Source organism: Schistocerca serialis, chromosome 2 (genome assembly GCF_023864345.2).
Source record: "Schistocerca serialis cubense isolate TAMUIC-IGC-003099 chromosome 2, iqSchSeri2.2, whole genome shotgun sequence".
NCBI lineage: Eukaryota > Metazoa > Arthropoda > Insecta > Orthoptera > Acrididae > Schistocerca > Schistocerca serialis.
This window is the reverse complement of record NC_064639.1, coordinates 454,862,643-454,889,960: the sequence shown is the minus strand read 5'-3', so window position 1 is coordinate 454,889,960 and position 27,318 is coordinate 454,862,643. Positions and strand designations below refer to the sequence as shown.

General features: G+C 39.4%; 1 protein-coding gene across 3 annotated transcripts in view; it reads left to right on the top strand.

Moving 5' to 3' along the window:
• Positions 1-27,318, top strand: part of LOC126457341 (aspartate--tRNA ligase, mitochondrial) — a 158,183-nt gene that overhangs the window by 2,856 nt on the left and 128,009 nt on the right. Inside the window, exon 1 of one of the 3 annotated variants that reach the window (XM_050093559.1) lies at positions 2,710-2,900. The exons of the other annotated variants lie outside the window; for them this stretch is intronic. The gene's annotated coding sequence lies outside the window, so the exon portion shown is untranslated. Of the gene's footprint in view, positions 1-2,709; positions 2,901-27,318 lie in introns of those variants that run through there. 3 annotated transcript variants of the gene reach the window in all.

The window sequence follows — 27,318 nt, the reverse complement described above, 5'->3', positions numbered from 1 at the left end:
TTGCCATCTGACATCTAATATTATTTTTAAGGCCATTTCCTCAACTTTAGAGAAGTCAGGTGTGAAGTTAATTGTCCTATAATTTGCAGGATTTTTCTTATCACCACTGTTATAAATGGACACAGTCTTACACTTTTTAAGGCATTGAGGAAAATTCTTATTTTGCATAGCTTAGTTTGTAAAAACAATCAGAGGTCTCACTAACTGATATTTACACTGCTTGACTACACAAGTAGGTACTTCATCAAGATGTTCTGTGTTTATGGGCTTTAGAATGTGTGTTATTTTTGCTACCTCCGATTCATTTGCTGGCAGTGGAAAAATATATTCTGTGACACTGGACAATGGAGATGTTATTCATATTTTTTTGTTTTTGGAAGAGTGAGAAAAAAATAGTCCTGTCTGATATAAAAACGCCATGGTGCAAATGTAATAAAAACATTGAGGAAGTCTATAATATCCTCAATAGACATTTTTAACAGCTGCAGAGAAACTGGCTTTAAAGGCTCATTGAGTGAAATAGTATACCACCTGCATAAAGTCAGCAGTATCGAAGTCAATCATGTGCACAGAACTCTCATCACACGTAGGGAAATCAAGAATAGCATCAGAGAAGTGAAAATAAAAAGAAAAGTTCTTATGGGGTTTGTGCAAGGATACATAGGCACCATCATGGTTATATAAGGGCCATCCTGTGTGTTGTATTTAATAAATTCCTACTGTGATTAAAATGCGTCTGCGGAATGTTGTGTGACCTGTCCAAGGCTTTTGAGTGTGTCAACCTAGATTTTATGTATTTACTGTATGGCTAGTATCACATCACACACACACACACACACACACACACACACACACACACACACACAGTTTTAAGACACACGTAAGTTCGTAATTATAAGTTGATCAATTGTACAATAACTACAAACCACAGAAGCATACAGACATGTACCCAGCAGCTGATTATATTCAGTCTATGTCTGTTGCCATTAGGGACTCCTGTGCATCCCTGAGAACGATTGTTTTGAGCATGCACATATGATATGCTGAACAGTTTGTCACTCTGCACCAGTCTCAGCTCACTGAAGTTGCTAATCCCCCCTTGTACATCTTACACTGTTTGTCCTTATTTGGTTGAGTGCAGACCAACTCTTACCGTGCTCTTCAAAATGTGGTAACTGGACAAGATACAGGGCATCTTAAGTTGTTATGCCATATCCCTGCCCTTTGGTATGTTATAGTTACTCCACTGTCCATAAAAAAAAGGCATCTTGTAGAAGCAGACGATGGGAAAGTCTGTTTTTATTGAATGTAGGAATGTCCTCGGGTACAGGGGGAAAGAGCAGATTCTCGCCGCTAAATTGGGGAAATTATGTGGCTGAGAATAGGCGTTCTGGAAGTTGGAATGTTTCTGAATGATCTGCATAGTTTGGTTGAACTGTATGTTGATGAATCTGGTGTATGGGCGGTTGATCCAGAATGCAGCACAATATTCTGCCAAGGGCTACACCAGTTCAAGATTAGAAATTCTTAGTGTTGGAGCAGATGAACCCCATATTGTACCACCAAGTTTCCGCAAGATGTTATTCCCTCTCTTCATCTTAGTGGCACTTTTCTACTAGTGTACTTTAAAGCTGAGTGTCCTGTCAAGAATGATCCTTGGACTATGGGTGCTTTTGTTATGCCTCAGAGGTTCCTCTTGAAAATATATATTTATTTCATTGTTGGCGAGTTCAACTAGTGCACTTTAAAGCTGAGCGTCCTGTCAAGAATGATCCTTGGATTATGCGGGCTTCTGTTATGACTCAGAGTTCTGCTTTGGTAACACTTGGATGTAACCCTAAATTATGGAAGTATTTGCCAACAATGTGTAGGTTGTCTGTCAAGACAGACTGAGTAACACCCAGATCTTTGTGACTCACAGCAAGAGCCCAGTCATCAGCATATCCAAATTTCCTTGATGTTGTCTTAGGCTTGTCTGCTGTATACAAGGAAAAAAGGTGAGGGGGGCTAGCATTGATCCATGTAGGAGGTCATCATCATTATTATTATTATTATTATCATTATTATTATTATGCTTTTTAGATTGCTCATTAGAACTTGGAAGATTCTATTGCTTAACATAAAACTTACGAGGTTTCCAGTTTTAAGACGTGCCATTACTCATACATTTTGAATATTAGCAGTTGCCTCCACTTAGTATCATAATGTGAGGTAACGGGCAACTTGTGGCGCCCCGAAAATATTCTAAGTTTGGAGTTGGCGTGGTTGCACAGGCCGCTCGGCGAGCGCGGGCTGCTCGGCAGGCCGATCACGTGGTGCCGGACGTTGACCAAAGCAAGTGGGGTCCAGCAGCCGCGTGGCTGGCAATTCCATGATGACGCTGTGTCGATGAAGGAGACATGCCGGGAGAGCTAAAGATGGAACACTTTGTGAAACCCTAATGGCAGACATTTCTATTCCTTTGATATATGTTTATTTAATTTGTTTATGTATTTAATAATGTATGTTAGAGCGTGTTTATGGTCCAACCGTAGGCATATTTATTTCATTTCAAGTTATTTAAATGTAAATCCAGTATTTCGAATGCGTTTTAATGTCTGTAAGTGTGCATTGGCTCGAAGACATGGCGGGAGCTCTCTAACCAATCACAGCATTCGTTAATGGAAAGACTGTATGGAAGTGGGGGAGGAGCATAGAGTACGGGGAGGACACGAGAGACAGTTCGGGACAGTACGGGAGAGGACACCGAGAGTCCGGAACGGTATAGCATGACGGACGCACAGTTGACGGAAAGTCTTGGACAGTGGAGCAGTTTGTGCGTGGTCACGGAGGGTAGAAGTATTTCGGAGTGCCGACCTGTGCTCTTGTGTGATTTCCCTGGCTTCTGCAGTGAAGACGTAGTATGCATTCTAAAGTGAATATCTCGCGAGCTATGTTTCTCTTTCATAACTAATTTCTTGAAGTAGGAATCTATTGTGTCCCTGTTATTCAACTTATATTTTATTTAAATTCTGGATCATTGACACCAATAAGTGTTTTGCAGAAATATACCGCATTCTCAAAAGTACTTCCACAATCGTACTTATCACTTAAAGTTGTTAAGATAGTACCTGCAGATTTTATTTAATTGCAATCTTTCATTAAAAATTTATATGTTACATTCATAATTCGCAATTGCCAAGTGATAGAAACCTTCGACGACCATTTGATTCGTGTGTATATTCTTATCATATACTGTAGACTCAGCAGTATTTGGCCTGTAATGCGACAACTACGTATCCCAGCCCCTAGACAATGAAATCACCCAAAGCTTTTAATATTGCAGCTCTGAGTCGGAGGGTACGTAGTTGAGGGCCACCACACCATTTCATTTCATTATTTGAAAGCCCACAATAAGCTGCTGTTAGCTGTGTAAATGTACTTGAGGTCTTTTGTTGTTTTTAAAAGCCGGATTCAATAAAAGTTGTCAGTGGAAGAAGCTGGTCGGTGCAGCTGTGGTTTGGATGGAATCCTGCCTGTTCAGCAGACAGATTTTGGAAAATTTTGTGGCTGATCCTATTGTACACTATTCTTTCCAAAAGTTTATACACTGTGTAGTTAAAGCCATGAGTGGGTAGCTTTGAGGTTTTTTTTTTTTTTAAAAAGATGACCGTGAGTTTTGCTCATGTCAAATCATGGGATATGTTACCAGTTTGGTGGATCTGTTACCAGTTTGAAGAATATCAGTAAGGAATGCTGCTAGCAAACTTAGTACATATTTCCCACTGTTGATTAGGAATTCCGAATGGATGCCACCAAAATCGAGTACATTACCTGTTAGTTATGAAATTTTGCTAAATAAAATAGAATGATGAGGACCTGGATTAAAAGGAAGCAGGGGACAACAATTACTGAAAGTAACAGAATTCCAGCTTCATCTAAGTGGAATTCCAGCTTTATGTAATTGGGGTACAGTCAATACTGGAGTGCCACAAGGCTCAGTCTTGGGGGACTTGCTATTTATTATGGAAATACGGAAGCGTCCGATCCCGCCCGTCTGCTTTGACCCATGACGTCACAAATATGGCGGAAACGACCATAAACCACGATTCCAATATGGCGCATATAAAGTCGGTACGCACACATTATGAGGACGAAAATACATCGAAAAACAAACACACACACTTTCCACAAAAAGCCTAACGACACTAACGGGACAAACGCGGGAAATGGGGTGTTTTTGGGTGGGGGCAAACTAAATATAAACAAATTTAGACACCCTCCCACGCACAAAACCACACAAAATGACGAAAAACACCATCACAAAACTCGGGACTAGTGTAGCAGGGGATACAACCCGTCGGCTTTGGACAATGACGTCACAAGTCGCCAAACGAGAAGCGATTCTTCTTAGTGTTGTAGCTCCCTTCAGTAGCTGATAAGTGTTTTTTGGCTTTAAAAAAAAAAAATCTCACGAGATAGAATAAACAGATCCACTTTATTAAGCAATCAGTAAAAAAACGAAACTGAAACATAACAGCAAAAGCGAAAATGGTAAACTGCTCTCTGGCGACTTGTGACGTCATTGTCCAAAGCTGACGGGTTGTATCCCCTGCTACACTAGACCCCAAAACTCCCCAAATACCACTAAACACAATATCATCTGGAATTGAATACTTCCCTTGATCTATATAGCTCAACAGCAGGGTCATTCCATGTTAAAGAGACTTTGTGACAAAAAAATTAAAATGACAATATTACAAATATAACCTTAAAAATGCCAAGTTAAAAGTACATTTGTTCATTGCAAAATAATCATGAATATGAAAAAAATAAATTTCTACCTTCACTAAGTGTTTAAAGTGCACTATTCTATGGCACCAAAGAGAGGCATGTTTTATGCTATTTCCAGATGAATATTAGTTGTGTTATCCATAGCTGATTGTTCTATTGTTGCAAAGAATATTGAAGTCAACATTGTTATAGCTCATAATAATTCATTTTGCTGAGGTAAGCTAATTGCATTTCTTTATTTTGTTAGTTTTATAATATATATGCAGCTTGTAACACCCGTAACAAAAAAGATACAAAAGTTTAATTTGTAATCTAGTAAATTTGTTCTGTACAATACCTTTCTGTAAAAGTGAGGTTATACCCATGTTTTACAATATCATACCATTACATGGCATTTTGAAATCTTATTTAACACTCTTAGAGCTGTTACGGGTGTTACTAATTTTTGTTTCGGGTGTTACTTAACACATGCGTAACACCCGTAACTTGAATTGGAAGGTTTAATGCCACCTCAATCTTTAGTAGGCCTAGGCCCTACATTTAAATTATAACCAAATGGTATTATTATTAATGAATAAAGTTTCTTAACTATGTTTATGACATATGAAAACAGTTTTGCCAGCCGGTGTGGCTGTGCGGTTCTAGGCGCTTCAGTCTGGAACCGCGTGACCGCTACGGTCGCAGGTTCGAATCCTGCCTCTGGCATGGATGTGTGTGATGTCCTTAGGTTAGTTAGGTTTAAGTAGTTCTAAGTTCTAGGGGACTGATGACCACAGATGTTAAGTCCCAGGGTGCTCAGAGTCATTTTTGAAAACAGTTTTAAGCATGAAAACTAAAATTTTTATTCCACTGCATACATTTGTTTAAGCACTACACCTACATTATAAAAGTTAATTAGGGCATTAACCTGACTCAACTGACATCCTCCTAAAACGTTAATTAAGCCCAAAATTAGATTACATATAGTTTATGTTTTCCATTCTAACTTTTCCAAGAACAACAATATTGCTAACCTCAGTTTTAAATTTTATATAGGCCCAGTAAACAGCTCATTGAGGCAGATTCTAGTCATTCATAAGAGCCTATGCTTAACAATGTCTTTTACTTTTATCTCTCTGGACAGCGTTATGTTTATACATATATATGCCTACATTATCATGATTTCTGTCTTCGGAGACCGTGGCACCAGTACCAGCAAGGGAAAGAGTGAAGAAGTACCAAGAAAAGATTAAAGATAACCATGAAAACAGAGAAGCTTACTTGAAGAAAGAACAAGACGAATTAAGAAGATTGCAGGTTAAAAAAAAAATTGAAATCTTAGAGATAAGAATCGAAGAAAAATAAGAGAGAGAGAGAGAGGAGAGAGAGAGAGAGAGAGAGAGAGAGAGAGAGAGAGAGAGAGAGAGAGAGCAATCAGAGAAAAGAAAAAACTAGAACTCGCAAGATCAAAAGTTCCAAATGAATCTTCTCCTATTGGGACTTACAAGTGTAAACAGACATTTGGTAAAGCTGTGAAGAAAGTGTTGAAGGTACTTCCAAAAAGCCCCAGTAAAAAATCTGGTGTTATTAAAAAGATAGTTTCCGATATAATTGGCTCTGAAACTTTGGATTGACAGTTGAATGGAATTTTTTTGCCAGTTCACATGGTAAAGGAGCCATGGATGGCATAGGAGGTGCACTGAAGAGGAGTGTGTGGACAGCTGTTAGATCTAGGAAAGTTATTATTAACAACGCAATTGACTTTTATGACTACACTCTGAAGAATTTTTCTAAAATTAAGGTACTATGGGTTGATAAGATAACAGTGGAGCATAACATTCCTATTTTGGATGAAAGGTGGAAAAATTTACAAGCAATTCCTCAAATCCAGGGCTGCCATCACTTTTGGGCTTATAACACAACTGATTTGCTGGGTTCAAAAACAGCAGAGTCATTAATGACAAGGATGTCAGTATTTATTACTGAGGATGCCAAAGTTAAAACATTACATGCAAAAAGATGCATAAACTTCTATGAAATGTGCAGTTCTAATGATTATGATCAGGAGACTGTTTCACCATCTGAATCGCAAGACAATATTGGAAGTGCTTGTGAGTTAAGCCTAACTAATAAAATTGAAAAGTCTGATTTAAAATTTGGGTTATTTGTCTTGGTTGACATTCCAAGTGACAAAAAGAAGCCAACCCTATCCAAAATTCAACACCGTTACTTGGGAATCTGCCAGAGTGAGGTTGATGAAGAGGAGGATGTGAAAATAATGTTTCTGAAGTCAGTAGGAAAAAGTAAAACACTTTCTAAACTAGATGAAACTGATGTTTGTTTTGTGAAATTCAGTCAAGTACTATCTAAGGCAACAGCACCAGAAATCAAACAAGGTAACCGTTTGTACTATGAGTTCAATTTTGAATTGGATGTTGCTGGAAAAGTTTATTAAATGAAGTTTTTAAACCTATCAATAATAAGAAAACATTTCTGTCATAAATTTATTAGGCCTACAAAATGAGGTAAATGTTAAGTAAGTAACGATATCTTGGCCTAGTTGTACTATAAAATTGTAACAAAATTTTTTGTGTAATAAATAGCTTTATCCTTCAAATATGTTCTCTTAAGTACATACTTTTATTCCAAATAAACTACAATACTTCTTTTCTTTTTATGCAATTGTAAGAGGTAGATTTATTCCTTCAAGAATCAAATCTGATGCATCTATGTAACACCCGTAACATTTAATGTAACGCCCGTAACAGCAAAAAATATATATATACTGAGTTATGATGTCCAAAAAAATAAAAATTTATATTTCAAAATAAAATTTGGGGCAATACCTCTTGACAGTTGTTTTACAAGAATAAAAGCTTCATCAAGTTTGCAGAAATTAGAGAATTCCGTAACTCATAACAGGGACTAGGTCTACTTTTGGTAACACCCGTAACACTACTTTTTTGATTAATAACCAGGAGAACAATAAAACAATTCCAGTATCAACATTTTTAACATGAAATATAATGTAAGCATTAAAAGTTTTCAATATTAAATTCAATAAATATTTTTCCTTACATTATTTTTCCTGATTTTAAGGTGTGTACATGTAACACCCGTAACTATGGAATTGCCCAGCAGCTTCCGATCCCATAAATTAGAATCAAACACTTCCCTTGGCTTATATAGCTCAAAAACATCTCCCGATACCAATACCAACATACACAGCCACACATTGGGATCGAACACTTCCCTTGACCTGCGCAGTGTTAGTTTTATCCGTCATATCCATTCCTGAACAAAAACAACAGCCGATTAATTTTACTAAAATTACCGCATGGCGTACAGTGAACAACACTAAATTAACCTTCACACAAAATCGTTAACCCACTGAAACGAATTCCACTACAAACACAGCTGACACTCTAACAATTCTTGATAATGGGCAAAAGCAAACTGAACCCATTACACCACACAAACGAAAACCCTGAACATACCACCAGAGAGCACAACATACCACAACACGACGACATCTACAAACACACCACACTCACAAACCGCGCCGTCATGACGTCACACACAACACCCTTACGTCACGGGTCAAAGCCGACGCTTGGGATCGGACGCGTCTGTCGACCCTTTATTATATTTATAAACAACACTCCTCACTAAGTTCCACTACAGTGAACAAGTTCACACACTTTTCAGATAATACATCTCTCCCAGTGGATAAAATAGCAAGGAAAAATCGGGAAACCGGTGCTAACAGTGTATTTGCTGATATTTCCAACTGGTTTAGCTCTGAGAACCCTCTAAATGTCAGAAACCTCTTTGTTACAGTCGGCAGATTTAGCAAGTGAACTCTACAAAGCTCTTGGGTGTGTACATTGATAGCAAATTTAATTGGTCCTTCCTTAACATAGATCTGCCAAACTTTTGCCATACGCAATATTGCATCGTCTACTCATAAGGATACCGTTATAACTGCTTGATTCTTCCATGCATTGTGTTGTCTCACATGAGGGGTCTTCATCCAAAGCACTCCTGCGGGAGTTTGTTCCAGAAACTACAGGTGTTTGCAAAGACGTCAATATATCCTGTCTCTTGTATGTTATATCAATAAAAAGCCACTCTCTTTTAAAAACTGATAATGCATATTGTGGTCACAGTATGAGGTCAAAGCAGGGCTTAGGTAGTGACCAGATAAACTTCACATGTGTGCAGAAAGGAGTAAATTTCTCAAGTATGAAAGTTATCAATGCACACCCAGATAAACTTCACATATGTGCTGAAAGGAGTAAATTACCCAACCATAAAAGTTTTCAATGCCCTACTTGCAGACGTAAAGACACTTGCTCTGGGAACACCTAAAAAAGAATACCCGATCCAAAATAAAAAAGAATACCTGTTCCAAAAATTTATTCTACTTAATTCATTAATTTTTTAGTATAAATGAATGTGCACATGTGTGGTTTAATTGCAGAATTCCGATATCTGATTATTACAAGCATACATATCAATTATTTTTGTTGTAAAATATGTATTGAGTCTCAAGTACAGCACTAATGTGAATGTCTTGTATAGTATTCATAAATATTAATTCTGATGTCATGTTTTATTGTGTACCTTATTTATTTTCACATATTAGTTTACTTGAGTCCAATCCTGAATCTACTATATTGTGCCTTACTCAATCCTTTATTGTAAATTTTATAAATTCATAATTGTAGATATTGTAAAAACACTGACTTAGTCCATATCCTAGAAATTTTAACGCTGTTGAAGTCAAAGGAACTGCCAATAAAATAAATAAATAACTGAATTACTTAGACTGGATATCAAGATCAAAAATGCTCCTCAGGTGCTTCCACTGTGTGATAAGGAAGTACCACTCTGCACTAGGTAACCTTGCAGTACAAGAAACATCTTTACAACAAATATCACAGGTACAACAGATATCACCCTATTAGTGTCGCCTTTGGTCTTTAGAGGGGCCAAGCCACTCCTTTTTCGCATAATGCCTGTGGACAGTTCCACAAATTAAGTTTTCATGAACGCTTTGTGGTTCTCTTATGGTGCTTTTTTTATTTATTTTTCATTTTTGTATAGAATTGAGAATGATGTGCCTGACCTGATCAGATGAACTGAAGAATGATGATCATTTGATTCTGCAATAAGTTTTGACATTATTTGTTGCATCATCAGTGATTTAATGTTCAACTCAAGGAGTGCTGTGCATGGTTCTTTATTTTTAGAAGTTTTGGTTAAAGAACAGTGCTTTAACACAAGATTTATATTATAATTAAGCACCATTATTCAACATTAATGTACACTGATGGGTCAAAAAGAGGGGCGTCTGTCACTTGCTCGAATAAACGGTAGCACATTGTGAAGTCTCTTTGCTTTCTCTTTCTATACTGCACTGAAGTTATGCACAAGGAGAGATGTTAGTCAGAAAGTGGTGAAAACCAACTCATGATACCATCCATTTCTTCTGAATACTTCGTTTCCTTCTGATACCTTTCCACATGTGATTAGCTTCTTTCCCATTTGACTCCTTAGCCATTGTTTTCTAAGTTGTTGTTTATTCACTTGTTCTTGACTGTATGATGCACCAGTAAAATGCTGAGTAATTTACTGATGGACACAAAACAAACTTCAGATATGTCGCTGAGAAGTGCATTGGGACCCTTGCTGTTCATGTCATATATTCGTGACTTGGCTTACATTATCAGTAATAACCACAGACTTTTTGCAAATGTTGCAGTTGCCTTTAATGAAGTACTATCTGAAAAAAAGCTGTACAAATATGCAGTCAGGTCTTGATACAATTACCAAGAGGTGGATAGATTGGCAACATGCTTTAAATGTTCAAAAATGTAAAATTTTACACTTCACAATACACAGGGTGCTGTGAGTAAAGAGTCAGTGACATACTGTTGAAACAATTCAGTTCATACAGATACCAGGGTGTAACAGTGTGTGGGGATATGAAATGTGCAAGCTCAGTTGTAGGTAATGTTCATTAGTTCATCAGTACAATACTGGCAAAATGCAGTTGATTTACAAGGACACTGTTTACAAAACATATGTGCATCTCATCTTAGAATACCGCTCAAGTGTGTGAGACTGATACCAAACTGGAGTAATAGTGGAAACCAGACTACGAGCAGCAGCAGCAGCAGGGCTTGATGGGAGAGGCAACTGGTTGGGTGTGAGGAGGAGGCTGGGGTGGGATGGGGGAGGAATAGCAGGTTAGAGGTGGGGGGCAGTGAAGGGCTACTGGGGGGCATGCAGGGACGATGTGAAGAGAGGATAGGGCAGCTAGGTGCAGTTGGGAGGTTAGACAGAGGTTGGAAGAGGGGGGGGGGGGTTAGCCCGAAAAGAGGGGAGTAAAAAGAAAAAACTGGGCTCGTTGATGGAATAGAGGGCTGTGTCGTGCTGGAATGGGATCAAGGAAGGGGTTAGATGGATAAGGACAATGATTAATGAAGATTGATGCCAAGAGGGTCACAGGAACATAAGGTATGTTGCAGAAGTTCCCATCTGTGCAATTCAGAAAAGCTGGTCTTGGTGGGAAGGATCCAGATAGCCCAGGCTGTGGAGCAGTCATTGAAATGAAGAATGTGGTGTTGGGCAGCATGCTCAAGAACAGGGTCGTCTAGTTGTTTCTTGGTCATAGTTTCAGTGGCCATTCGTGCGGAAAGACAGCTTGTTAGCTGTCATGCCCACGTATAATGCAGTACAGTGCTTGCAGCTTAGTTTGTGGATCACATGACTGGGTTCACAGGTTGCCCTGCCATTGATGGGATAGGTGACGTTTATGACTGGATTGGGGTAGGTGGTGGTGGGAGGATCTATTTGACAGGTCTTGCCATCAATGTGGTCAAGAAGGGAAAGTTCTGGATAGCTTAATGGTGCACACTGTAGCATTCAGGTCTGTCTGAAGAGACTGCTGGAGCCTCATGTCCACTGGCTCTCAGCTGACATACATTTACAGAGGGACAAGTTCAGGGTTTATCTTTTTCTGTGTTTTCCCAATAACATATTTATTAAATTTTGTGGTTTTTTTTTCTGTTTAAGAGGTTCAGTATCATGTTTTTGTAAGGACACTGATGGCAGGATGGCAAAATCAGGAGAACTGGAGCCTGACTTGACTGGCTTACTAATCGAACCTAATGGATACGTTCGTCATATGTCACACATTGATTTCTACAGTTATTTCATGCAGTGTTGGTTCTCTGTCAGCAGTGACAGCTCTACGCAAACACCATTGGTCTTAGTAAATGAAGGCTGTTGGCCACTGTATTGTCTGTAGTGAGAGGTAATGCCTGAAACTTGGTATTCTCGGCACATCCTTGATACTGTGGATCTTGGAATAATGAATTTCCCAATGATTTCCAAAATGGATTGTCCCATGCTTCTAGCTCCAACTACCATTCCCTGTTCAGAATCTGTTAATTCCCATTGTATGACCTTAATCACATCAGAAACCTTTTCACGTCAACCATTCTAGACTCAGCATTGTCCCGTGTGTGTGTGTGTGTGTGTGTGTGTGTGTGTGTGTGTGTGTGTGTGTGTGTGTAGTGATGGGGAAGGTCATCAGGTATCTGTACAGTAACCCCCATATACAGGAAATGCATTATTGATGCACAAGTTGTTACCTCCCTGTGCACACAGAGGAGTTGGCCTGTCTCTCTGGTAACACTGTGTGTCTGGGTAACAACCATGAAGCAACTTCGCTGGGTGGTGCCCGTGTGGAGAGCCTTCGTTCAGAGTAGGCTGCATTGTGGTAGATTTCTTGTATAATGAAAAGAAATTATCAGCCAGTGGCCATGAGGCTAGCTAGAATTGTGTAGCACATTTATAAAATAATTATTTGTAATTTGGCAGGCCTGTTTTCCACAGTGTTAATGTTTTGTGGAATGATTTCCTGATCTTCACATTTCTTCACTTTTTCACCTTCTACAGGTTCCTGTGCACCCCAGGGGCTTGCCACTCTTTGACGGATTCGTGCTTGGCTACCATAGGGTCCCAGCCTCTGCAGCATCTTTTCCCTCCTGTACTGCATGTCTATCCTCTTGCTATTCTTTTTCCCTGCCTTGGGGAACATGTCTGGGATGTATCTGGAAATGTTTTCTGCATATTCAGTAGCCAATATCAGAACAGTTGCTCCACTGTTTTTTGTTCCTCTTTCTCTTTCTTCATTCCCCTTTTCCTACCCTTCCTCTGCTTAGGCATTTGAGGTTCCCCTTTTTCTTCTTCCTCCCTGTGGGCTCGTGAAGGCCAGTTGACATGTCTGACATGTAACAGGTGACTGGGTGATGCGTAATTTTCAGCCCCGGGTTAACAGGTAGGGCTCACATGTACGCCCTGGTACAAGCCAGGTCCAGGGAGGGGTGATTGCCTGAGCTGCTACCTTCCCAAAGTGCCAGTTGGTCCCCCTGTGAGGTGTTCAGGAGGTGTGACCTGAGGTGCGAACAATCACCTGAGGCAGGTGTGCCCCCTTCTGATTGGCAGGGGGTGGCACTGGTTGGAAGGAGCATGTCATCAAAGACATTGGCAAAAATGCAGGATTTTCTCTCAGTGAAGCAGTCATCATCTACACAGTGAATGTCTGCCAAACATAAATAGAATGAGGTAAACGATTCATAGTTTCCCATGCACCATACTTCCTCATGGTTTCATGTACTGAAGACGCTCAGTCCTTTGCTATGGTAAATCCATTTATTATTCAGAAAGGTGTTGTTGCAATTGCTGGCCCTGTGAAATCCTGCTCATCTTTACAAAATGGCACTTCGCATTTGGAGGCTACTTCTGATTCTCAAGTACACCTGCTTGCAGCTTCTCTCCAGCATTGTTATTCTGTTCGAGTGGAAGTTTATCGAATGCTGAATTCTTCCCTGTGTTGTTTACAGTAGGCTGTTCAATGGTCTGACTGAGACAGAAATCCAAATGTACCTCTCTGATAAGGGAGTCATTGCAGTCCATTGAGTGATGTAAAAGGTATATCCATCCTCACACTCTGTAATAAAAAATAATAATAATAATAAAACCCATGGAGGCCCGGGAAAAGAATAGGCCTCCGGTATGTTCTGCCAGTCGTAAAAGGCGATGAAAAGAACAAACCACTAATAGGGCTAACCCCCCTTTTAGTGTGATTAGTTGGTTCAGGACAGAACTAATGAAGCCTCGGACAAGGGCTGTCATGGTCGGGGACGACGCTTGAACCCTATGCCCGTCCACAATGGTAACGACACTGCTGGCCACACGGAAAATGATTTAAATCCAAATAGAGGTGTTTTGCAGGATATGCTTCCTGCAACCACTCTAGAAGGAAAACAAAGACAGAGGATGAGATGGTCAGATGAAGTTAACCGACACCTCATGTTCTGTTATTACCAAGCAACAAACTTAGGAACCAACACAACTGGATACAGATCAGAAATATGCACAAACTTTATTACCAGGTACCCAGAATTAAAATTTTTAACAGAGCAACGACTAGCTGATCAGATCCGTGTAATAATAAAAAATAACAGGATACACCAGTCAGAATTAGAAAGCATCAAACATCAAGTACAACAAATACTGGAATAAAATAATGTGCAATCAGAAGGAGGAAATACAGTAATGGACTCAAACATCCCAGAGCAAACAAACAAAGAACACCACGCATCAAATAAACAATCAGAGGAAAACGACATCTTAAGACGGCCACCAGAACAAGCACAAATAGAACATGAAGTGACACACATGTTAGATATAGAAGAAAAATTTCAGCTAACATATATAGAATACAAAGACACAAATACAGACATTAGACCATTCTTGCATAGACCACCAAATAACCCACAAGTCAAAACAACGATAACGACTATCAACACAATCATACACAACAAAATAAATGAAAATACAACTATGGAAGAGTTACAACTACTGGTTTATATAGGAGCACTCACTACACTAAATATACACACTAGGCAGAGATCAGAACCAACCAACACAGAGAAGAAACCCACAAAACCAGCATGGCAACACAGGCTACAGATCAGAATAGAAAAACTGAGAAGAGACATCGGACAGCTAACACAATTTATAAGAAATGAAATATCAGAAAAAAAACGAAAAAGGTTAGGTAAAATCTCACAACAAGAAGCGATAGAGCAATTAGATGAAAAGAAGCAGAAATTACAAGCATTGGCCAAACGACTTAGAAGATACAAAAAAAGTGAAAATAGAAGGAAACAAAACCAAACATTCAACACAAACCAAAAGAAATTTTATCAGACAATAGATAACACACACATTACAATAGACAACCCACCGAACATAACAGACATGGAACACTTCTGGAGCAACATATGGTCAAACCCGGTACAACATAACAGACATGCACGGTGGATACAAGCAGAAACAGAGACATACAAGATGATACCACAAATGCCCGAAGTGATAATTTTGCAACACGAAGTCACCCGAGCAATTAACTCTCCGCACAATTGGAAAGCCCCTGGAAAAGATAAAATAGCAAATTTCTGGCTAAAGTAGTTCACCTCAACACATTCACATCTAACTAAATTATTTAAGTTACATTGCAGACCCATACACAGTCCCTGATACACTTACACAAGGAATAACTTATCTGAAACCTAAAGATCAAGCAGACACAGCAAACCCAGAAAAATACCGCCCCATAACATGCCTACCACCAATATACAAAATATTAACTTCAGTCATTACACAGAAATTAATGACACATACAACACACAACAAAATTATAAATGAAGAACAAAAAGGTTGATGCAAAGGAGCATGAGGATGTAAAGAGCAACTGATAATAGATGCAGAGGTGACACATCAAGCTAAAACTAAACAAAGGTCGCTACACTATGCATACATTGATTACCTAAAAGCTTTTGATAGTGTACCCCACTCATGGTTACTACAAATATTGGCAATATACAAAGTAGATCCTAAATTGATACAGTTCCTAAACATAGTAACGAAAAACTGGAAAACCGCACTTAATATCCAAACAAATTCAAATAATATCACATCACAGCCAATACAGATTAAGCGTGGAATATACCAAGGAGACTCATAAAGTCATTTCTGGTTCTGCCTTGCTCTGAACCCACTATCCAACATGTTAAATAATACAAATTATGGATACAATCTTACTGGAACATACCAACACAAAATCACACATTTGCCATACATGGATGATCTAAAACTACTGGCAGCAACAAATCAACAACTCAACCAATTACTAAAGATAACAGAAGTATTCAGCAATGATATAAATATGGCTTTTGGAACAGACAAATGTAAGAAAAATAGCATAGTCAAGGGAAAACACACTAAACAAGATTACATATTGGATAACCACAGCGACTGCATAGAAGCGATGGAAAAAACAGATGCCTATAAATGTCTAGGATACAGACAAAAAATAGGAGTAGATAATACAAATATTAAAGAAGAACTAAAAGAAAAATATAGACAAAGACTAACAAAAGCACTGAAAACAGAATTGACAGCAAGAAACAAGACAAAAGCTATAAATACTTATGCTATACCAATATTGACCTACTCATTTGGAATAGTGAAATGGAGTAACACAGACCTAGAAGCACTCAATACACTTACACGATCACAATGCCACAAATATAGAATACATCAAATACATTCAGCAACAGAAAGATTCACATTAAGCAGAAAGGAAGGGGATTTATCGACATAAGAAACCTACATTATGGACAGGTAGACAATTTAAGAAAATTCTTTATAGAACGAGCAGAAACTAGCAAAATACACAAAGCAATCACTCATATAAATACATCGGCTACACCATTGCAATTTCATAACCACTTCTACAACCTTTTAGATCACATAACATCAACAGATACAAAGAAAGTAAATTGGAAAAAGAAAACGCTACATGGCAAGCACCCGTATCATCTAACACAGCCACACATCGATCAAGACGCATCCAACACATGGCTAAGAAAAGGCAATATATACAGTGAGACGGAAGGATTGATGATTGCAATACAGGATCAAACAATAAACACCAGATATTACAGCAAGCATATTATTAAAGATCCCAATACCACAACAGATAAGTGCAGACTTTGCAAACAACAAATAGAAACAGCAGATCACATCACAAGCGGATGTACAATACTAGCAAATACAGAATACACCAGAAGACATGACAATGTAGCAAAAATAATACGTCAACAACTTGCCATACAACATAAACTAATAAAACAACATGTTCCCACATACAAATATGCACCACGAAATGTACTGGAGAATGATGAATACAAATTATACTGGAACAGAACCATTATAACAGATAAAACAACACTACATAACAAACCTGACATCATACTCACCAATAAAAAAAAAGAAATTAACACAACTAATTGAAATATCCATACCCAATACAACAAATATACAGATGAAAACAGGAGAAAAAATTGGAAAATACATCCAACTGGCTGAGGAAGTCAAAGACATGTGGCATCAGGATAAAGTTGACATCATACCAATTATACTATCAACTACAGGAGTCATACCACACAATATCCACCAGTACATCAACGCAATCCAGCTACATCCAAACGTATATATACAACTACAGAAATCTGTAATTATTGATACATGTTCAATTACCCAAAAGTTCCTAAAAGCAATGTAACATATACAGTACAGTTTAAAGGAAGTCGCGCTTGATCAAGGTCCGCGTCACTTTCCATTTTTAACCAGACATAACGTCTGAGACAGGAAAGAGAAATAATAATAATAATAAATATTGCTTAATATTATTGACTGTGCGTATGAAGACACATTTTTGTAGGATATAATACGATTGCATTATTGAAATGTTCTGTGCTTATTTATATCTTTTGACCATCGGACTTTGCTTACATTTTAATTGTAGCTGCAGACGGCGGACTCAGAGAACACCAGCGCTTGTCGTAATCAAGAAAATCCTCTTCATATGTTCTTCTCTTCACTTCAGTAAATAAAAAAATACTTGATACTGTTGTTCAATATAATATTATTCACGTACACATATGATACTAAGAGCTTGAAATACTTCATATCTAAAATCGCTCATCTTCATCGTCTATCTACATACAAGAGATGTGAGAGTAAAAAACAAAAAAACTGTACAAAAATTGAATGTTTTTTGTTTCATTTGTCTGCGCCTTACCACACATTCATAATTAACGTCTTCGCCAACTCTCTGGTTGCTTGGTGTTTCATTTTTTGTTTTTTAATAAATCTTTGTTTTACAGCATCCTGGGAACCTTTCATCATGTACCTACACAATGCACTCCTTTTCTCACTTTTGATAGAATGGTGCTTAAGTCAAAGATCAAAGTGGTCTGTGAAGTTACCACAGTCCGACCGTCCATTCCAAACCCGATGCGCTGCTATCAGCGTCATCATTACAACTACACTCAAATATTCTTTCTACACCCGGCCAAATGTGTAACCTGTGGTAGGGATGCGACTGTCCACCTCCTCCTTCTCCCCACTGTATCAACTACAATGGCGACCATGTCACCTCCTCCCAAGATTACCCTGTGTATCTTGATGTGCGGTCTGTCCAGGAGATCCGGTTGAAGGAAAAAGTGCCTTACCCGGTTGCTCGCAAGTTGTCAGATAGTTGGAAACCCTTGTTCTACCATCCGACACGTAAAGCAGTACTGTTTTTGCTACATCTCACTCCATGAAGGACATGACCACACTGACGTGCGACATCAAATTCAGCACCATGATTGTGAAATCGCCCACTGTCGTGGTAGCATCCCCATCTCCTCCTCCAGCTGCGCAGCAGGCCACTTAAACTTTCGCCTTATGGGATGAAGTCACCTGCTACACAACCAGCAGGCTGGAAAGGACAGAAGGAACACTTCTGCAAAGACTTCCTACGTCCCTCCAGCTGACAAATATCTGATTCTTCCTCTGCCAGCTGGAAAGGTTCCAAGAAGTCAAACAAAGGCAAACAGTCTTCTCGTTCGCAGACATGGAGGTCCTCTTCAACAACGTTGCCACATGATACCCTCACTCGGCCAACCTCCGTGTCGCCGGTGTGTACCACCAACCATTTTTCTGCTCAGGACTTTGCAGACTGACAGAAGGAGAATGCCGATGCCTCTGTAGGCCACATGGAGCAGGATCCTTCTGCCTCTGTGCCCTGTAGCAGTGAGTCTTCAAATGCTGGCACTCGGTAGACAATGAAATGACACCTATTCATTTTTTCCCTCCTCCCCTTTGCTTGTTATGACTGTCCTTCAGTGGAACATTCGTGGCCTTAGATCCAACAAATGGTTCAAATGGCTCTGAGCACTATGGGACTTAACTGCTGTGGTCATCAGTCCTTAGATCCAACAAAGAGGACTTATGTCTGCTCTTAGAATCGCGGCATCTATTTGTTCTCTGCCTCCAGGAAACAAAATTGCGACCTCGCGACCGCTTTGAGCTCACGCATTTCTTCCCAGTCTGCTTTGACCTTCGTTCCGAGGATGGCATTCCATCTCGTGGAGGAGTCATGCTGCTCATCCAGGATGATGTTCATTGTTAACCCCTCTCCCTGACGACCTTGCTTCAAGCTGTTGCATTCCCCATTTTCCTTCCTCACTTGACCTTTTCCCTTTGTATCGTTTACATCCCTTCATCTTTTGGTGTCACCAGAATAGACTTCCTCCAGCTTATTGGGGAACTCCCTCACCCCTTTTTGCTGCTCAGTGACTTTAATGTGCACCAACCCCTTTGGGATTCTCCCATAACCAGTTGGAGAGGCGCCCTTGTGGCTGACCTCAATCAACTTAACCTCATCTGCGTTAACACGGGAGCACCCGTTTTCCCTTCAAACTCCACTCACACCTATTCCCATTTGGACCTCTCCTTCTACACTGTACAGCTTGCTCATCATCTCAAGTGGTCCATTACCTGACATGTACTTGAGTCACCATTACCTGTGTGCTGTCGAATTGCTAACTCCTACCCCACCATTGTGCACACCCAAACAGCGGCATTCTAAGGCCAAGTGGAGGCTTTAGATCTCCCTGGCGACCTTTCGACAAACAACATTTCCATAGTTGTGATGAACAGTTAGAATATCTTACAAATGTTATCCTTACCACCACAGAACATTCCATACCTCGCTCTTCCTCCTTACCATGCCGTGTCCCTATCCCTTGGTGGACTTGGGCATGTTGTGACGCAATTCATGCATGGAGACTGTCATCCTAAAATTTGTTATAAACAGATGTGTGCACAGTGTCGTGTTCTTCAGGATAGCAGAAAAGCTTGCTGATTTCCTTTACTAGTTTTTTTAACAGTTCCACTCCCTCTTTCCGTCATGTGGGCCAACCTCCAATGATTATCTGGGACCACGCCCTAATCTCCAGCCTGACCCTAGCAGATGATGTCATAGTGGACCCTACTGCTATGTCCAACAGCTTTTTTGCGGATATTTCAAGCTCCATCCATTATCACCCTGCCTTCCCCCATTGGAAGAAAGTGGAGGATGCTCGGGTGATACCTTTCTCTTCTCAGATCGTGAGTGCTACAGTGCCACTCTTACAATGAGGGAGCTACATCATGGTCTCACTTCATCCCGATCCTCCTCCCAGCGCCAGGTGATGTTCACATTCAGATGGTGCAGAACCTTTCTCTTGCGTGCAAGCACTTTCTTCATCATATGTACAATCGTATCTGGGCAGAGGGCACATTTCCCAGACGCTGGTGTACCTAAGCCCGGCAAGGACAAACAACTTCCTTCCAGTTACCGCCCCTTGTGTCTCACCAGCTTGCAAGGTAATGGAAGTATGATTCACACCCAGCTGGTATGGTGGCTCGAGTGTTGCAATTTACTAACCACTGCAGAGTGTGGATTTTGAGCATGCAGTTTGCAGTTGACCATCTCTTCACTTTGTCAACCCATGTCATGAATGGTTTTCTGTGGCAAATACCAGACTGTGGCTGTGTTGTTTGATTTGGAGAAAGCTTAGAACACCTACTGGAGGACTAGTCTCTTCTATACTCTGTACACATGGAGCTTCCATGGCCGCATGCCCCATTTCCTTTAGGAATTCTTAAAAGACCAAATTTGACCATTTTGTGATTTATTACAGTTCTCGACAGACTTGTCTCCTCGAGTGGCATCTTCAGCGAAGTCTCAATCACCTTTACAATAGCTTTCACTTTTCCTCTGACAAAACCGTTTGTATGAATTTCTGGCTGTGCAATTGATTTCCTCCACCATTTTTTTGTCTTGATCCTGTCACTCTTTTGTTCGTTGAAATTACAAAATTCCTGGGGCTCATGTCGATAAGAAACTTCCTTGGTCCTCCCATGTGTCTTGCCTGGCCCCACACTGTACGCGGTCCCTCAATGTTCTATCTGTCCTCAGTGGTGCTTCCTTGTCTGTTTGAAACTAGACTGTGGGTGTTTCGTTTATGAATCTGCACGTCTGTCCCTCTTACGCTGACTCAGTACTATTCACCGTCTTGGCATCTATTTGGCCACTGGCACCTTTTACATGCTGTACACTGTGCATTCCTTAGTCCAGGAGAGCTGTAACTTGCTCACTCTTGATGGAGCCATTGTGATGTTAATGTGGGTTTCTGGTCATGTAGGTCTGGCAGGAAATGAGGCTGCTGATGCTGCTGCTAAAGCTGGAGTCCTCTTACCTTGGCCTGCTAGTCCTTCCATTCCCTCCGATGATCCCTGTGTTGCCGTCTGTCAGCAGGTGGTGTCATTTAGGCCTCACCATTGGTCCTCTCTTCATGGAAACAACCTCCGGGGAATTGAGCCTCTCCTAGCAGCTTGGATGACCTCCACTTGGCCCTCTTGCTGCAAAGAGATAATTTGATAGTACACCGTAAAACACAGACACTGCAAAATAGTATTACATGCCTAGCCAGGCCACGAAGGTAATAAATATCTCTCTCCCTGCACGAGAAGTCATGGCAACTGTGTGTGTGCCCAGGATGTGGACCCATGGTAGCATATGGAGGTTTTGGCCAGTGCAGGAGATGTGTGTGTGTGAGCAGAAGTGGTTAAGGCTACCGCTCATGTAAAGTGGGAAATCCGGACTGGGTTTGAGTCCCAGTCTAGTGCAAATCTACATGTCACTAATAAATTGTGCAGCTTAAGTCTAATCATTTTTGCAACTACAAATACATTTCTTCTTTTTCAAAAGAATTTGATGGTCTACACAAGTGAAGGCCTTTTGAGGGATCATAAAAGATCCCTTCTGGAGACTTTTTTATTTTAATGGCTTCGTAAGCTTTATTGTTAAGAGAATATTGCTTGTTCAGTTCCGAGACTACCATGAGACCCTAACTGACTTTTGTTGAGGACACTGTGGAAATTAAGATTATCGGCATTCAGTCGATGCATGAGGTTTTCAAGAAATTTTGAAATGATTGTTAAAAGGGAAAATGGGCAATAATATGACTCTTTTAATCACCTCTTTTTTTTTATAAAGAGGGGTATTTTTAATCACCTTGTTTATAAAGAGGGATATCAATAAAGCCAGTTTTAGTGTCTCAGGGACAATTCTTTCTCACAGAGATATATTAACCCATTAAGTACCAGTGTCCTATTTTGAGGACAGAGCACATACTTATTTATAACTACACAATAAATTATTAATTTGCAACTATTACTGTTCTACGTCATTTGTTGATGCTTTTTATAACAAATGTATGCTTACAGGGAATTAAAAGCAATATATCCTGCCATTAATTGATTTTTGAATTCTAAGGTACACTTTTCGTTATTGCAGGTATTTACTTTATCGACAATTTAGTAATATTTGATATATGTGGCAAAGATCTTTTTGTGATTATTTATAGTCAACAATGTTTCTTTTAAACTACTTGCATTGTTAGCTCAATTGGAGTTATATTCATTGTCTTCCATAGTTATAAAATTTAGTGTACTCGAAATAGGACACTGGGACTTGGTGTTATCACTTCAGTTATTTGTATTGCTGCACGTTCGAATATGAAACTCTGCTACTGCTGTTGTATTTTCATTTTAGAACGTGGTAATTTTACCAGATTTTGTTTCTGAGGTAAGTAACGACCCCTCTCTTGGATATGAAGTTACTTTGAAATTTACAGCATATTATGTAAGTATATTTATGAATATGTTACCCATTAGTAAATAATACAGTTGAAAATGATAAATGAATCTTTTCACAAATTTGGAATATTTGAGGAAAGTTTGTCAACTGACGAAATGATAGTCAAATACTATGGATGAAGTGGGCTGAAACAGTTTATCCGAGGCAAGCCTATTAGATTTGGCTATAAGTTGTGGTCTCTTTGTGGAGCAAGTGGCTACTGTTTCAAATTTGATTTATACTGTGGAAAGGATCCAGAAGATACTGCAAGGGATGACCTACTATTGCGATCAAGAGTAGAGTCCTAAACATGCTGGACTGCATTGAAACACCCGAGAATCATTGTGTGTACTTTGACATCTTCTTCACTAGTAGAGATCTTCTGAGTCATCTGAGAAATTTGCATTTTCGAGCAACTGGGACTGTCAGAGAGAATCGAGTTGGTGACTGTCCACTACTGAGCAGCAATGAACTGAAAAAGACAGTTCGAGGAAACTACGACTAAGAGTTCGACAGGAATGGTGAAGTTTTATTTGTTCGATGGCCACGACAACAGATGCGTTAAATTGGTACAAATGTTGACAAAGTTGGACCACTGGGAGCAGCTACGCGGTACAGTAGACAAGCAAGTAAGAAGACACAAGTGCAACAACCTGCCGTTTTGAAGTCGTATAACGCGTGCATGGGAGGTGTTGACTGTAGTGGCGTAACAAGACAGCTACGCCACACTGAAGTAGCCGAAAGGCACGCGTAATCTCACGTAGGCTAGATAGAGGTCTGAAACAGGATACTTATTGAATGATATAAAGAAAAGTACGTAGCTGCTATTACTTAACTTTTAATCCTTGTTGTATACATCGTTCTTGATGAGACATTTCATACGATAACTATCAAACTATGTAAGGCTAATGGCGCCTTGCTAGGTCGTAGCCATGGACTTAGCTGAAGGCTATTCTAACTGTCTCTCGGCAAATGAGAGAAAGGCTTCGTCAGTGTAGTCGCTAGCAATGTCGTCCGTACAACTGGGGCGAGTGCTATTCCGTATCTCGAGACCTGCCTTGTGGTGGCGCTCGGTCTGCGATCACACAGTGGCGACATGCGGGTCCGACATGTACTAAATGGACCGCGGCCGATTTAAGCTACCATCTAGCAAGTGTGGTGTCTGGCGGTGACACCACATTGACCACGACTGGTTAGTTGGAAAATATGCGATGGTAATTAGAGGAAAAAATTGGTACTGGGTCCTATTTACACGTATGCTGGAAATGGCCCTCATGAATGCCTGTCTCTTCTACAGACTAGTACATGGGAAAAATGCACTGGATTTACTGGATTTCAGACATGCTGTTGCATACCTGAAATTGGACACTGGAAGACCGAATATTGGACGTCCAATGGAATACCCATCAAGTCAGTTGAGAGTGATACCAGACATCAGGTTTGATGGAATTGGTCATATGATTGACAAAAGAAGCATGCAAATAAGATGTGTAAGAGCTAAATGCAACGGGAAACCAAAAACATATTGTGTTAAATGCCGTGTAACACTGTGTGTGAAGTGTTTTGTACCATTTCACAAGAAATAAATAGTTAAGACTTGAATACAGTTTAGCATGCTATACAATACTGTTAGATCCCAGTGTCCTATTTTGAGGATGGCCATTATATCAGCATGTATAAATATTCTTTGGCTATTTTTGTACTTATTGTGGTTCATACACTATGTACATTATAATTAAGGAATAAAAAATTCAACTTAAAAAAAAATTAATTTGGTACTTAATGGGTTAAATATGTTGCAAAGACGAATTATACAAGTATAACAATATTTCGCTTGAAGTGTTGTCATCATCAGCAGAGTTTTTATTTTAAATGACTTCTCAATCTCATTTACTATAGGTTCCTGGTAGGAGGGCCATTGATTTGTTCACAGTTCCTTTGCAGCCAGCCTTCTCTGCTGCTGTCAAAAAATGTTTGTTCAAGATTTCTATAGCCATTTCAAGATTCTTTGCAACAGTTTCACTTTGTTTAACATCTGTGTGTTTTCATGTTCCGTTTTTTCCCACCAGTTTCCCTCTCTATCACAATCCAAATGGTTATTACATTGTTTTCTGGCTTCTCGATTTCAGATTTTATGCACATAATCTTAGATTTATTTATTACATTCTTTAGGGTACTACAGTAAAGTCTGTAGCACTGCCATTTCTCTGGGTCATTATAAGTTCTGAGAGAAGTAAACAGCATCCTCTTTGTTCTACAGGGTGTTTTTATTCTTGCAGTGAGCCAGGTCAGTGTCTACATGACTGTTTTTAGGAAAGGTAGCTTCAGGTAGAGACACAAGTTAATTTAAAAGCATGCTAGTGCTATACTTTGTATTTGCATCTGTTTACTGAAAACTGGACTCCAGTCTATCTCTTGTGGGCTGTATTTGAACTTTTTAAGGATCTCATCATTTATTACCATAAAAGATTTCCAGGAATGTACAGAACTGTTGCATGGATTTAAATCAGTGAGTGTAAGCAATTGACCATCATGGTCAGAAAGGGCATTAACAGTTGAATGTATACTGATACTGTTGACTCTTGACTTATCTATGAATATATTGTAATCAGACTTTGACAGGTATCGGTGACCCCAGTCGGAACATCTACTACCATGATCATGTTAAGACTCAACTAAATGTTCTAAAACTGATGCACTTCTGCTCTCATTTAGAAAACAGACATTAAAATTGTCTGTGATTATTAAATTCTTCGACTTAGAGTACAGTTGGGATAAAAGAGAATCTGCCTGTCTCAGGAACACATTAATGTCCCCTAAGAGCTCTTCAAAGTGCTAACACTAAAATTGACAAGTCAAGTATAATACAATACAGAATGTACATAAAGTCCAGGAACGCTTTCAATTATTTATTGCATAAGAAATAAACATTGTACAGTTGTCATACATATTGCATTTTGAAGAGAAACTCTGAAAGTTTTTTTTTACAAACATTGGATATGCCAACTATGAGTGACCTGGCAGACGTCAATACAGTAATCGAATTCTTGCCATACCCGTCCCAGCATGGCATCGTCAACTGTGGCAGTCACTTCCCGTATTCTCTCCTGGAGCTCTGCTACATCACGTGATAGAGGCGGTACATACATAAGATCTTTAATGTGTCCCCACAGAAAAAAGTCACGCAAGTGAGATCTGGTGATATGTCAAACTCCAACACACAGAAAGCTCGCTCCGCACCTGAACTCGCCATGTTTGCAACTAGCACTGACTATCGGCAAATTACCAAACTACTCTGTGGCAGTATACATGGGAAAAAAAACTTTCAGGATTTCTCTTCAAAATGACATATGTATGATATCTGTACAATGTTTGGTTCTTGTGCAATAAATAACTGAATGTGTCCCCGGCCTTTATGTACACCCTGTTTATACAGTACATATATTTCAAAATCGTGCTCTACACATTGACTCTTTAAAGCTGATGCTCTGTATGATGTTCTATTTTTTGTAAATTACTGCACCATCTTTTTCAAAGATGGTTCAAAGGTATGTGTTACTAGACAGTTTCCACTCAGCATCAACATTTCAACTTCATCTCTCATACGGCAGTCGCTAAAACAAAATACATCTGCATCTGTGAATCCTCTAAAAGACCCGAAATTTCATTTACTTATCTGCAAGTCCTCTTATATTTTGGTGAAAAACTGTCATTGCTTTAGTGTTTGCTGAGAATACATACTTTTACCTAAAAAGTATATGAGGGCTTTGAAACAATAGGCCCATTGTTAACTGTTTTTCTTAGAATGTTCTGAGCTTGAAAATTAGTCTGATAAAATTGTTGGTGCCATTTAAAAGGAGTAGATTCCAAACATGGAGTTATTTTGTTGTCTTATTCTGTAATTGCTGCATTTAAAAGGATACCTAATGCTTTTTTCCCTGGCCCATTTAGGTGCAAGCTGTGGCTAACAAACAACTTTCTACTAAAATTACTTACCTCTGCAGCACAGGTATTACTAAAATTATTGCAAGTCTGTGTTGATTTATTGTTAGTTTGTATGACAGCTACATTTACACAGGACTGTGGACCAACTCATGTCTCTTTTGAATATTTACAACAATTACCTTGGAGAGATGAAGCATCAAAAATCTCTCCTTGAGTGTTTGTATAACATCATAATGGTCATTATAGGCTTGATTGTTAGAACCATATGTTAGGATCACATAATCATATTTTACTCTTTCATCATTGCAGCCTACAATGACTTCCTGAATTTTAGCACCAGAGTTCACAATTCCACTAACCTCAGCCATGCTGAAACTGCTTTTTACAATTTCAGTCATACATCTCCCATGACAGCAAAACTATACACGTTTTGAACAGTTTCTTTTCCCCTAAAACGATCC